This window comes from Oncorhynchus mykiss, chromosome 2, assembly GCF_013265735.2.
Source record: "Oncorhynchus mykiss isolate Arlee chromosome 2, USDA_OmykA_1.1, whole genome shotgun sequence".
Lineage (NCBI taxonomy): Eukaryota > Metazoa > Chordata > Actinopteri > Salmoniformes > Salmonidae > Oncorhynchus > Oncorhynchus mykiss.
The window spans coordinates 50,729,945-50,743,706 of NC_048566.1; the positions used below are offsets into that span (position 1 = coordinate 50,729,945).

At 46.6% G+C, this 13,762-nt stretch overlaps 1 protein-coding gene across 4 annotated transcripts in view; it reads left to right on the forward strand.

Moving 5' to 3' along the window:
* LOC110491126 (Krueppel-like factor 8) overlaps positions 1-13,762 on the forward strand; it is a 166,510-nt gene that overhangs the window by 12,365 nt on the left and 140,383 nt on the right. Inside the window, exon 2 of one of the 4 annotated variants that reach the window (XM_036950156.1) lies at positions 2,380-2,471. The exons of the other annotated variants lie outside the window; for them this stretch is intronic. The gene's annotated coding sequence lies outside the window, so the exon portion shown is untranslated. The remainder of the gene's footprint in view (positions 1-2,379; positions 2,472-13,762) is intronic. 4 annotated transcript variants of the gene reach the window in all.

Sequence of the window (13,762 nt, forward strand, 5' to 3'; positions counted from 1 at the left end):
CCAAGGGTGAACCAGACTTGCGGAGGTCTACAATTGTTTTTCTGAGGTCTTGGCTGATTTCTTTCGATTTTCCCATGATGTCAAGCAAAGAGGCACTGAGTTTGAAGGTAGACCTTGAAATACATCCACAGGTACACCTCCAATTGACTCAAATGATGTTAATTAGCCTATCAGAAGCTTCTAAGGCCATGACATCATTTTCTGGAATTTTCCAAGCTGTTTAAAGGCACAGTCAACTAAGTGTATGTAAACTTCTGACCCACTGGAATTGTGATACAGTGATAAGTGAAATAATATGTCTGTAAACAATTGTTGGAAAAATTACTTGTGTCATGTGTAACCGGTGTGAAATGGCTAGCTAGTTAGCGGTGGTGCGCCCTAATAGCGTTTCAATCGGTGCATGTTACACATGCACAAAGTAGATGTCCTAACCGACTTGCCCAAACTATAGTTTGTTAACAAGAAATTTGTGGAGTGGTTGAAAAAATAGTTTAAATGACTCCAATCTAAGTGTATGTAAACGTCTGACTTCAACTGTATGTGTTTGGGTAAAATAAACATTTTTGTTTTCTAGAAACTACTGACCACAAAATATTGTAATTTGGAGCATTTATTTGCAGAAAATGACTGGTCAAAATATGAAAGACTGGTGGAAGTTATTCCAACAAATATTGATTTCTGAACTCTTCCTAAGTTAAAACATTAGTATTGTGATGTTTAAAAATGAATATGAACTCATTTTCTTTACATTATTTGAGGTCTGACAACACTGCGTCTTTATTGTTATTTTGACCAGTTGTCATTTTCTGCAAATAAATGCTCTAAATTACAATATTTTGAATTTGGGAGAAATGTTGTCAGTAGTTTATAGAATAAAACAAAAATGTTAATTTTACCCAAACACATACCTATAAATTGTAAAACCAGAGAATCTGAAAATGTTGCAGTGGTCTCTTAATTTTTTTCCAGAGCTAGTGACCATTGTTCTATGACTCTTTCTTTGTCCATAGGGCAAGCACTCTCTCTAAGGTGCAGGGTAGAGTACCAGGTGGTAGCCGGCTAGTAAGAGTTTTCAAGATGAGGACTTCTGCCCTTGGTGATTGACTCGCCCATCTCAACATGCTCAGCCTGCGCAGACCTCTTGTTTAGCCAAGCTGGCAGCAGTTTAGCTGCAGCTGGCTAGCCAATCTAGCGGATATTTCTGTCAAATCAGTTATGGCAAGAGCCAGTGTCTGGAAGGTGTTTCACTAGACAGTCGTTGTACAATGCCTTGCCACGAAAGTAACTGGCAACTTAGTTTGAATGTTTTATCACGTCACCGTGGAAACCATATTAACTGCTGCAAGTTGAATCCCTGCAGCGTTCAAGTCAGCTCAGCTATCCTACAACACAATATTCTATAACTGGCTACTTTCGTCTTTCCTGATATCCGCTGTCAGATCTTTCCCGGGGAGACAAATCCCAGAACTACTATCCCTACAGGTGTAGGTAGGCTACACGTGGACATGGCACAAACATGGCCAGCTTGAGTGTAGATGCATAAAGTCGATGGGTGTGTTTGTGTTAGACAAATGATTGTGCTGTACATATCACATTGATGTTCTTTATAAAGACAGCATGCCTACCCTTTACCTAATACATCAAAGTCAGTTGTGTGTAGAGTACCACTTCAGATGTCTAACCAGAGATAGAAATATATTTCTATGGTATATTTCCCAAATCTATGGATTTGTCTGTCTAACACACTGACATGCACAGGTCTCTGTGTGAGGTTCTGTCTTCAAGTCTCCAGTGGGTGATGAAGTCCCTTCCATCTATGTAATTATTACAGATTATGGACATGTGCAGTCAGGGGGCAGGAGGGGTGGAGTGCATGGCACACCTTCCTGGATATGACTGAGTTTGCCTCATGGGTCCAGAAGGGAGTGTTCAATAACTACAGGCAGATATGAGATGCAGGAAGATGGCACTCTTCTCGTACTAATTAGCCTACAAAGTAATATGAGAAAAGTATAATTGCTGAACATATATATATATATATATATTCTAAACAAAGTGTTTTGATGACGTTCAAGTGTAACAGTTTCATGTAGAGAAAACCATCCTTCACATAATACTGGAGAAGCAGTGTTCTGCTAATATAACAATGTGAAATATTACACTGGTCTTTTGTCACAGATACTATATCTATTAACATTTTGTCTGGTGGTGCTGGGGCTACCTTGCCAGTCGTCATTCCTTATTTTTTGGTGTCTCATCCCCCCCATTGATAGTACCATTCGATTCAATAATAACAAAATATTGTAAAAAGTAATATATGTCTTGTATGATTATTATCGCTGAGTGCTACCTAATTCTGTTCTCTCCATCGAGGACCAGTGGTGAACAGGCTGGAGGTGAGGTCTTTGCCAGAGCCACATTGATGGGCATAGCAGCAAAGATCATCTCCTGGCCCCTCATCAAAGATACTGGTCGGTCACACACACACAGAGCACTAATTACATTATCAATGGTGAACAGTGATCAGGCTGGTGCCACCAGGCTAGGTTATACCCTGGACCTTAAATGTTGAACACAGTGATCAGGCTGGTTCCATCAGGCTAGGTTATACTCTGGACATTATATGGTGAACACAGTGATCAGGCTGGTTGCATCAGGCTAGGTTATAACCTGGACATTATATGGTGAACACAGTGATCAGGCTGGTTCCAGGCTAGGTTATACCCTGGACATTATATGGTGAACACAGTGATCAGGCTGGTTCCATGAGGCTAGGTTATACTCTGGACATGATATGGTGAACACAGTGATCAGGCTGGTGCTAACCTAGGTTATACCCTGGACCTTAAATGTTGAACACAGTGATCAGGCTGGTTCCATCAGGCTAGGTTATACTCTGGACATTATATGGTGAACACAGTGATCAGGCTGGTTGCATCAGGCTAGGTTATAACCTGGACATTATATGGTGAACACAGTGATCAGGCTGGTTCCAGGCTAGGTTATACCCTGGACATTATATGGTGAACACAGTGATCAGGCTGGTGCCACCAGGCTAGGTTATACCCTGGACATTATATGGTGAACACAGTGATCAGGCTGGTTGCATCAGGCTAGGTTATAACCTGGACATTATATGGTGAACACAGTGATCAGGCTGGTTCCAGGCTAGGTTATACCCTGGACATTATATGGTGAACACAGTGATCAGGCTGGTGCCACCAGGCTAGGTTATACCCTGGACATTATATGGTGAACACAGTGATCAGGCTGGTTCCATGAGGCTAGGTTATACTCTGGACATGATATGGTGAACACAGTGATCAGGCTGGTGCTAACCTAGGTTATACCCTGGACATTATATGGTGAACACAGTGATCAGGCTGGTGCCACCAGGCTAGGTTATACCCTGGACATTATATGGTGAACACAGTAATCAGGCTGATTCCAGGCTAGGTTATACCCTGGACATTTTATGATGGACACTGATCAGGCTGGTGCTACCGGGCTAGGTTATACCCTGGATATTATATGGTGAACACAGTGATCAGGCTGGTGCCAGGCTAGGTTATTCCCTGGACATTATATGGTGAACACAGTGATCAGGCTGGTGCCAGGCTAGGTTATACCCTGGACATTATATTGTGGACACAGTGATCAGGCTGGTTCCATCAGGCTAGGTTATACCCTGGACATTATATTGTGAACACAGTGTTCAGGCTGGTGCCAGGCTAGGTTATACCCTGGACATTATATGGTGAACACAGTGATCAGGCTGGTGCCAGGCTAGGTTATACCGTGGGCATTATATGGTGAACACAGTGATCAGGCAGGTTCCATCAGGCTAGGTTATACCCTGGACATTATATGGTGGACACTGATCAGGCTGGTGCCAGGCTAGGTTATACCCTGGACATTTAATGGTAAACACAGTGATCAGGCTGGTGCCATGCTAGGTTATACCCTGGACATTATATGGTGGACACAGTGATCAGGCTGGTGCCATGCTTGGTAATACCCTGGACATTATATGGTGAACACAGAGATCAGGCTGGTGTCAGGTTAGGCTATACCTTGGACATTATATGGTTAACACAGTGATCAGGCTGGTTCCACCAGGCTAGGTTATACACTGGACATTATGTTGTGGACACTGATCAGGCTGGTGCCGTGCTAGGTTATACCCTGGACATTATATGGTGGACACAGTGATCAGGCTGGTTCCATCAGGCTAGGCTATACCCTGGACATTATATGGTGAACAAAGTAATCATACTGGTGCCACCAGGCCAGGTTATACCCTGGACATTATATGGTGGACATTATATGGTGGATACAGTGATCAGGCTGGTGCCAGGCTAGGTTATACCCTGGACATTATATGGTGAACACAGTGATCAAGCTGGTTCCACCAGGCTAGGTTATACTCTGGACATTATATGGTGAACACAGTGATCAGGCTGGTTCCACCAGGCTAGGTTATACCCTGGACATTATATGGTGAACACAGTGATCAGGCTGGTTCCATGAGGCTAGGTTATACTCTGGACATGATATGGTGAACACAGTAATCAGGCTGGTGCTAACCTAGGTTATACCCTGGACATTATATGGTGAACACAGTGATCAGGCTGGTGCCACCAGGCTAGGTTATACCCTGGATATTATATGGTGAACACAGTGATCAGGCTGGTGCCAGGCTAGGTTATTCCCTGGACATTATATGTTGAACACAGTGATCAGGCTGGTGCCACCAGGCTAGGTCATACCCTGGACATTATATGGTGAACACAGTGATCAGGCTGGTGCCAGGCTAGGTTATACCCTGGACATTATATTGTGGCCACAGTGATCAGGCTGGTTCCATCAGGCTAGGTTATAACCTGGTAATTATATTGTGAACACAGTTTTCAGGCTGGTGCCAGGCTAGGTTATACCCTGGACATTATATGGTGAACACAGTGATCAGGCTGGTGCCAGGCTAGGTTATACCGTGGGCATTATATGGTGAACACAGTGATCAAGCTGGTGCCAGGCTAGGTTATACCGTGGGCATTATATGGTGAACACAGTGATCAAGCTGGTGCCACCAGGCTAGGTTATACCCTGGACATTATATGGTGGACACTGATCAGGCTGGTGCCAGGCTAGGTTATACCCTGGACATTATATGGTGGACACAGCGATCAGGCTGGTGCCAGGCTAAGTTATACCCTGGACATTATATGGTGTACACAGTGATCAGGCTGGTGCCACCAGGCTAGGTTATACCCTGGACATTATATGGTGGACACAGAGATCAGGCTGGTGCTAGGCTAGGTTATACCCTGCACATTATATGGTGAACACAGTGATCAGGCTGGTTCCATCAGGCTAGGTTATACCCTGGACATTATATGGTGGACACTGATCAGGCTGGTGCCAGGCTAGGTTATACCCTGGACATTATATGGTAAACACAGTGATCAGGCTGGTGCCATGCTAGGTTATACCCTGGACATTATATGGTGGACACAGTGATCAGGCTGGTGCCATGCTTGGTAATACCCTGGACATTATATGGTGAACACAGAGATCAGGCTGGTGCCAGGTTAGGCTATACCTTGGACATTATATGGTGAACACAGTGATCAGGCTGGTTCCACCAGGCTAGGTTATACACTGGACATTATGTTGTGGACACTGATCAGGCTGGTGCCGTGCTAGGTTATACCCTGGACATTATATGGTGGACACTGATCAGGCTGGTAACAGGCTAGGTTATACCCTGGACATTATATGGTGGGCACAGAGATCAGGATGGTACCAGGCTAGGTTATACCCTGGACATTTTATGGTGGACACAGTGATCAGGCTGGTGCCATGCTTGGTTATACCCTGGACATTATATTGTGAACACAGTGATCAGGCTGGTGCCAGGCTAGGTTATACCTTGGACATTTTATGGTGGACACAGTGATCAGGCTGGTGCCAGGCTTGGTTATACCCTGGACATTATATGGTGAACACAGTGATCAGGCTGGTGCCAGGCTTGGTTATACCCTGGACATTATATGGTGAACACAGTGATCAGGCTGCTTCCATCAGGCTAGGTCATACCCTGGACCTTATATGGTGGGCACAGAGATCAGGCGGTTGCCAGGCTAGGTTATACCCTGGACCTTTTATGGTAAACACAGTGATCAGGCTGGTGCCATGCTAGGTTATACCCTGGACATTTTATGGTGGACACAGTGATCAGGCTGGTGCCATGCTTGGTTATACCCTGGACATTATATGGTGAACATAGAGATCAGGCTGGTGCCAGGCTATGTTACACCCTGGACATTATATGGTGAACAGAGTGATCAGGCTGGTGCCAGGTTAGGCTATACCTTGGACATTATATGGTGAACACAGTGATCAGGCTGGTTCCACCAGGCTAGGTTATACACTGGACATTATATTGTGGACACTGATCAGGCTGGTGCCGTGCTAGGTTATACCCTGGACATTATATGGTGAACACAGAGATCAGGCTGGTGCCAGGCTAGGTTATACCCTGGACATTATATGGTGAACACAGTGATCAGGCTGGTTCCATCAGGCTAGGTTATACCCTGGACATTATATGGTGGACACTGATCAGGCTGGTGCCAGGCTAGGTTATACCCTGGACATTATATGGTAAACACAGTGATCAGGCTGGTGCCATGCTAGGTTATACCCTGGACATTATATGGTGGACACAGTGATCAGGCTGGTGCCATGCTTGGTAATACCCTGGACATTATATGGCGAACACAGAGATCAGGCTGGTGCCAGGTTAGGCTATACCTTGGACATTATATGGTTAACACAGTGATCAGGCTGGTTCCACCAGGCTAGGTTATACACTGGACATTATGTTGTGGACACTGATCAGGCTGGTGCCGTGCTAGGTTATACCCTGGACATTATATGGTGGACACTGATCAGGCTGGTAACAGGCTAGGTTATACGCTGGACATTATATGGTGGGCACAGAGATCAGGCTGGTACCAGGCTAGGTTATACCCTGGACATTTTATGGTGGACACAGTGATCAGGCTGGTGCCATGCTTGGTTATACCCTGGACATTATATTGTGAACACAGTTATCAGGCTGGTGCCAGGCTAGGTTATACCCTGGACATTTTATGGTGGACACAGTGATCAGGCTGGTGCCAGGCTTGGTTATACCCTGGACATTATATGGTGAACACAGTGATCAGGCTGGTGCCAGGCTTGGTTATACCCTGGACATTATATGGTGAACACAGTGATCAGGCTGCTTCCATCAGGCTAGGTCATACCCTGGACCTTATATGGTGGGCACAGAGATCAGGCGGTTGCCAGGCTAGGTTATACCCTGGACCTTTTATGGTAAACACAGTGATCAGGCTGGTGCCATGCTAGGTTATACCCTGGACATTTTATGGTGGACACAGTGATCAGGCTGGTGCCATGCTTGGTTATACCCTGGACATTATATGGTGGACACAGTGATCAGGCTGGTGCCATGCTTGGTAATACCCTGGACATTATATGGTGAACACAGAGATCAGGCTGGTGCCAGGTTAGGCTATACCTTGGACATTATATGGTTAACACAGTGATCAGGCTGGTTCCACCAGGCTAGGTTATACACTGGACATTATGTTGTGGACACTGATCAGGCTGGTGCCGTGCTAGGTTATACCCTGGACATTATATGGTGGACACTGATCAGGCTGGTAACAGGCTAGGTTATACCCTGGACATTATATGGTGGGCACAGAGATCAGGCTGGTACCAGGCTAGGTTATACCCTGGACATTTTATGGTGGACACAGTGATCAGGCTGGTGCCATGCTTGGTTATACCCTGGACATTATATTGTGAACACAGTGATCAGGCTGGTGCCAGGCTAGGTTATACCTTGTACATTTTATGGTGGACACAGTGATCAGGCTGGTGCCAGGCTTGGTTATACCCTGGACATTATATGGTGAACACAGTGATCAGGCTGCTTCCATCAGGCTAGGTCATACCCTGGACCTTATATGGTGGGCACAGAGATCAGGCGGTTGCCAGGCTAGGTTATACCCTGGACCTTTTATGGTAAACACAGTGATCAGGCTGGTGCCATGCTAGGTTATACCCTGGACATTTTATGGTGGACACAGTGATCAGGTTGGTGCCATGCTTGGTTATACCCTGGACATTATATGGTGAACACAGAGATCAGGCTGGTGCCAGGCTATGTTACACCCTGGACATTATATGGTGAACAGAGTGATCAGGCTGGTGCCAGGTTAGGCTATACCTTGGACATTATATGGTGAACACAGTGATCAGGCTGGTGCCAGGCTAGGTTATACCCTGGACATTATATGGTGGACACAGAGATCAGGCTGGTGCCGTGCTAGGTTATACCCTGGACATTATATGGTGGACACAGAGATCAGGCTGGTGCCGTGCTAGGTTATACCCTGGACATTATATGGTGGGCACAGAGATCAGGCTGGTACCAGGCTAGGTTATACCCTGGACATTTTATGGTGGACACAGTGATCAGGCTGGTGCCAGGCTAGGTTATACCCTGGACATTTTATGGTGGACACAGTGATCAGGCTGGTGCCAGGCTTGGTTATACCCTGGACATTATATGGTGAACACAGTGATCAGGCTGGTGCCAGGCTTGGTTATACCCTGGACATTATATGGTGAACACAGTGATCAGGCTGCTTCCATCAGGCTAGGTCATACCCTGGACCTTATATGGTGGGCACAGAGATCAGGCGGTTGCCAGGCTAGGTTATACCCTGGACCTTTTATGGTAAACACAGTGATCAGGCTGGTGCCATGCTAGGTTATACCCTGGACATTTTATGGTGGACACAGTGATCAGGCTGGTGCCATGCTTGGTTATACCCTGGACATTATATTGTGAACACAGAGATCAGGCTGGTGCCAGGCTATGTTACACCCTGGACATTATATGGTGAACAGAGTGATCAGGCTGGTGCCAGGTTAGGCTATACCTTGGACATTATATGGTGAACACAGTGATCAGGCTGGTTCCACCAGGCTAGGTTATACACTGGACATTATATTGTGGACACTGATCAGGCTGGTGCCGTGCTAGCTTATACCCTGGACATTATGTGGTGAACACAGAGATCAGGCTGGTGCCAGGCTAGGTTACACCCTGGACATGATATGGTGAATACATTGATCAGGCTGGTGCCAGGCTAGGTTATACCCTGGACATTATATGGTGAACAGAGTGATCAGGCTGGTGCCAGGTTAGGCTATACCTTGGACATTATATGTTGAACACAGTGATCATGCTGGTTCCATCAGGCTAGGTTATACCCTGGACATAATATGGTCAACACTTATCAGGCTGGTGCCAGGCTAGGTTATACCCTGAACATTATATGGTGAACACAGTGATCAGGCTGGTGCCAGGCTAGGTTATACCCTGGACATGATATGGTGAATACATTGATCAGGCTGGTGCCAGGCTAGGTTATACCTTGGACATTATATGGTGAACACAATGATCAGGCTGGTTCCATCAGGCAAGGTTATAGCCTGGACATTATATGGTGGACACTGATCAGGCTGGTGCCATAATAGGTTATACCCTGGACATTATATGGTGGACACTGATCAGGCTGGTGCCAGGCTAGGTTATACTCTGGACATTATATGGTGAACATAGTGATCAGGCTGGTGCCAGGCTAGGTTATACCCTGGACATTATATGGTGAACAGAGTGATCAGGCTCGTTCCACCAGGCTAGGTTATACCCTGGACATTATAGGGTGGACACTGATCAGGCTGGTGCCATGCTAGGTTATACCCTGGACATTATATGGTGGACACTGATCAGGCTGGTGCCAGGCTAGGTTATTCCCTGGACATTATATGGTGAACACAGTGATCAGGCTGGTGCCAGGCTAGGTTATACCCTGGACATTATATGGTGAACAGAGTGATCAGGCTGGTGCCAGGTTAGGCTATACCTTGGACATTATATGGTGGACACTGATCAGGCTGGTGCCATAATAGGTTATACGCTGGACATTATATGGTGGACACTGATCAGGCTGGTGCCAGGCTAGGTTATACCCTGGACATTATATGGTGGACACAGTGATCAGGCTGGTTCCACCAGGCTAGGTTATACCTTGGACATTATATGGTGGACACTGATCAGGCTGGTGCCATAATAGGTTATACGCTGGACATTATATGGTGGACACTGATCAGGCTGGTGCCAGGCTAGGTTACACCCTGGACATTATATGGTGGACACAGTGATCAGGCTGGTTCCACCAGGCTAGGTTATACCTTGGACATTATATGATGGACACTGATCAGGCTGGTGCCAGGCTAGGTTATACCCTGGACATTATATGGTGAACATACTGATCAGGCTGGTGTCAGGCTAGGTTATACCCTGGACATTATATGGTGAACATAGTGATCAGGCTGGTGCCAGGCTAGGTTATACCCTGGACATTATATGGTGAACACAGTGATCAGGCTGGTGCCAGGCTAGGTTATTCCCTGGACATTATATGGTGAACACAGTGATCAGGCTGGTGCCAGGTTAGGTTATACCCTGGACATTATATGGTGAACAGTGTTCAGGCTGGTGCCAGGCTAGGTTATACCCTGGACATTATATGGTGAACACAGTGATCAGGCTGGTTCCACCAGGCTAGGTTATACACTGGACATTATAATGTGGACAATGATCAGGCTAGTGCCGTGCTAGGTTATACCCTGGACATTATATGGTGGACACAGTGATCAGGCTGGTGCCAGGTTAGGCTATACCTTGGACATTATATGGTGAACAGTGATCAGGCTGGTGCCAGTCTAGGTTATACCCTGGACATTATATGGTGAACACAGTGATCAGGCAGGTGCCAGGCTAGGTTATACCCTGGACATTATATGGTGAACACAGTGTTCAGTCTGGTACCAGGCTAGGCTATACCCTGGACATGATATGGTGAACACAGTGATCAGGCTGGTGCCAGGCTAAGTTATACCCTGAACATTATATGGTGTACACAGTGATCAGGCTGGTGCCACCAGGCTAGGTTATACCCTGGACATTATATGGTGGACACTGATCAGGCTGGTGCCAGGCTAGGTTATACCCTGGACATTATATGGTGGACACAGTGATCAGGCTGGTGCCACCAGGCTAGGTTATACCCTGGACATTATATGGTGAACACAGTGATCAGACTGGTGCCACCGGGCTAGGTTATACCCTGGACATTATATGGTGAACACAGTGATCAGGCTGGTGCCATTCTAGGTTATACCCTGGACATTATATGGTGAACACAGTGATCAGGCTGCTTCCACCAGGCTAGGTTATACCCTGGACATGATATGGTGTACACTGATCAGGCTGGTGCCATGCTTGGTTATACCCTGGACATTATATGGTGAACACAGTGATCAGGCTGGTTCCATCAGGCTAGGTTATACCCTGGACATAATATGGTGAACACAGTGATCAGGCTGGTGCCACCAGGCTAGGTTATACCCTGGAAATTATATGGTGAACACAGTGATCAGGCTGGTTCCACCAGGCTAGGTTATACACTGGACATTATATTGTGGACACTGATCAGGCTGGTGCCGTGCTAGGTTATACCCTGGACATTCTATGGTGAACACAGTGTTCAGTCTGGTGCCAGGCTAGGCTATACCCTGGACATTATATGGTGAACACAGTGATCAGGCTGGTGCCAGGCTTGGTTATACCCTGGACATTATATGGTGAACACAGTGATCAGGCTGGTTCCATCAGGCTAGGTTATACCCTGCACATTATATGGTGAACACAGTGATCAGGCTGGTGCCAGGCTTGGTTCTACCCTGGATATTATATGGTGAACACAGTGATCTGGCTGGTTCCATCAGGTTAGGTTATACCCTGGACATTATATGGTGGACAGTGATCAGGCTGGTGCCAGGCTAGGTTATACCCTGGACATTATATGGTAAACACAGTGATCAGGCTGGTGCCAGGCTAGGTTATACCCTGGACATTATATGGTGAACACAGTGATCAGGCTGCTTCCATCAGGCTAGGTCATACCCTGGACATTATATGGTGGACACTGATCAGGCTGGTGCCAGGCTAGGTTATACCCTGGGCATTATATGGTGGACACAGTGATCAGGCTGGTGCCATGCTTGGTTATACCCTGGACATTATATGGTTAACAGAGTGATCAGGCTGGTTCCACCAGGCTAGGTTATACACTGGACATTATATGGTGGACACTGATCAGGCTGGTGCCATGCTAGGTTATACCCCGGACATTATATGGTGGACACTGATCAGGCTGGTGCCAGGCTAGGTTATACCCTGGACATTATATGGTGAACATAGTGATCAGGCTGGTGCCAGGCTAGGTTATACCCTGGACATTATATGGTGAACATAGTGATCAGGCTGGTGCCAGGCTAGGTTATACCCTGGACATTACATGGTAACAGTGATCAGGCTGGTGCCAGGCGAGGTTATACCCTGGACATTATATGGTGAACACAGTGATCAGTCTGGTGCCAGGCTAGGCTATACCCTGGACATTATATGGTGAACACAGTGATCAGGCTGGTTCCACCAGGCTAGGTTATACACTGGACATTATATTGTGGACACTGATCAGGCTGGTGCCGTGCTAGGTTATACCCTGGAAATTATATGGTGAACACAGTGATCAGGCTGGTTCCACCAGGCTAGGTTATACACTGGACATTATATTGTGGACACTGATCAGGCTGGTGCCGTGCTAGGTTATACCCTGGACATTATATGGTGAACACAGTGATCAGTCTGGTGCCAGGCTAGGCTATACCCTGGACATTATATGGTGAACACAGTGATCAGGCTGGTTCCACCAGGCTAGGTTATACACTGGACATTATATTGTGGACACTGATCAGGCTGGTGCCGTGCTAGGTTATACCCTGGACATTATATGGTGAACACAGTGTTCAGTCTGGTGCCAGGCTAGGCTATACCCTGGACATTATATGGTGAACACAGTGATCAGGCTGGTGCCAGGATAGGTTATACCCTGGACACTATATGGTGAACACAGTGATCAGGCTGGTGCCACCGGGCTAGGTTATACCCTGGACATTATGTGGTGAACACAGTGATCAGGCTGATGCCACCAGGCTAGGTTATACCCTGCACATTATATGGTGAACACAGTGATCAGGCTGGTGCCAGGCTTGGTTATACCCTGGACATTATATGGTGAACACAGGGATCAGGCAGGTTCCTTCAGGCTAGGTTATACCCTGGACATTATATGGTGGACACAGTGATCAGGCTGGTGCCAGGCTAGGTTATACCCTGCACATTATATGGTGAACACAGTGCTCAGGCTGGTTCCACCAGGCTTGGTTATAGCCTGGACATTATATGGTGAACACAGTGATTAGGCTGGTTCCATCAGGTTAGGTTATACCCTGGACATTATATGGTGAACACAGTGATCAGGCTGGTGCCAGGCTAGGTTATACCCTGGACATTATATGGTTAAGAGAGTGATCAGGCTGGTTCCACCAGGCTAGGTTATACACTGGACATTACATGGTGAACAGAGTGATCAGTCTGGTTCTACCAGGCTAGGTTATACCCTGGACATTACATGGTGAACATAGTGATCAGGCTGGTGCCAGGCTAGGTTATACCCTGGACATTATATGGTGAACAGAGTGATCA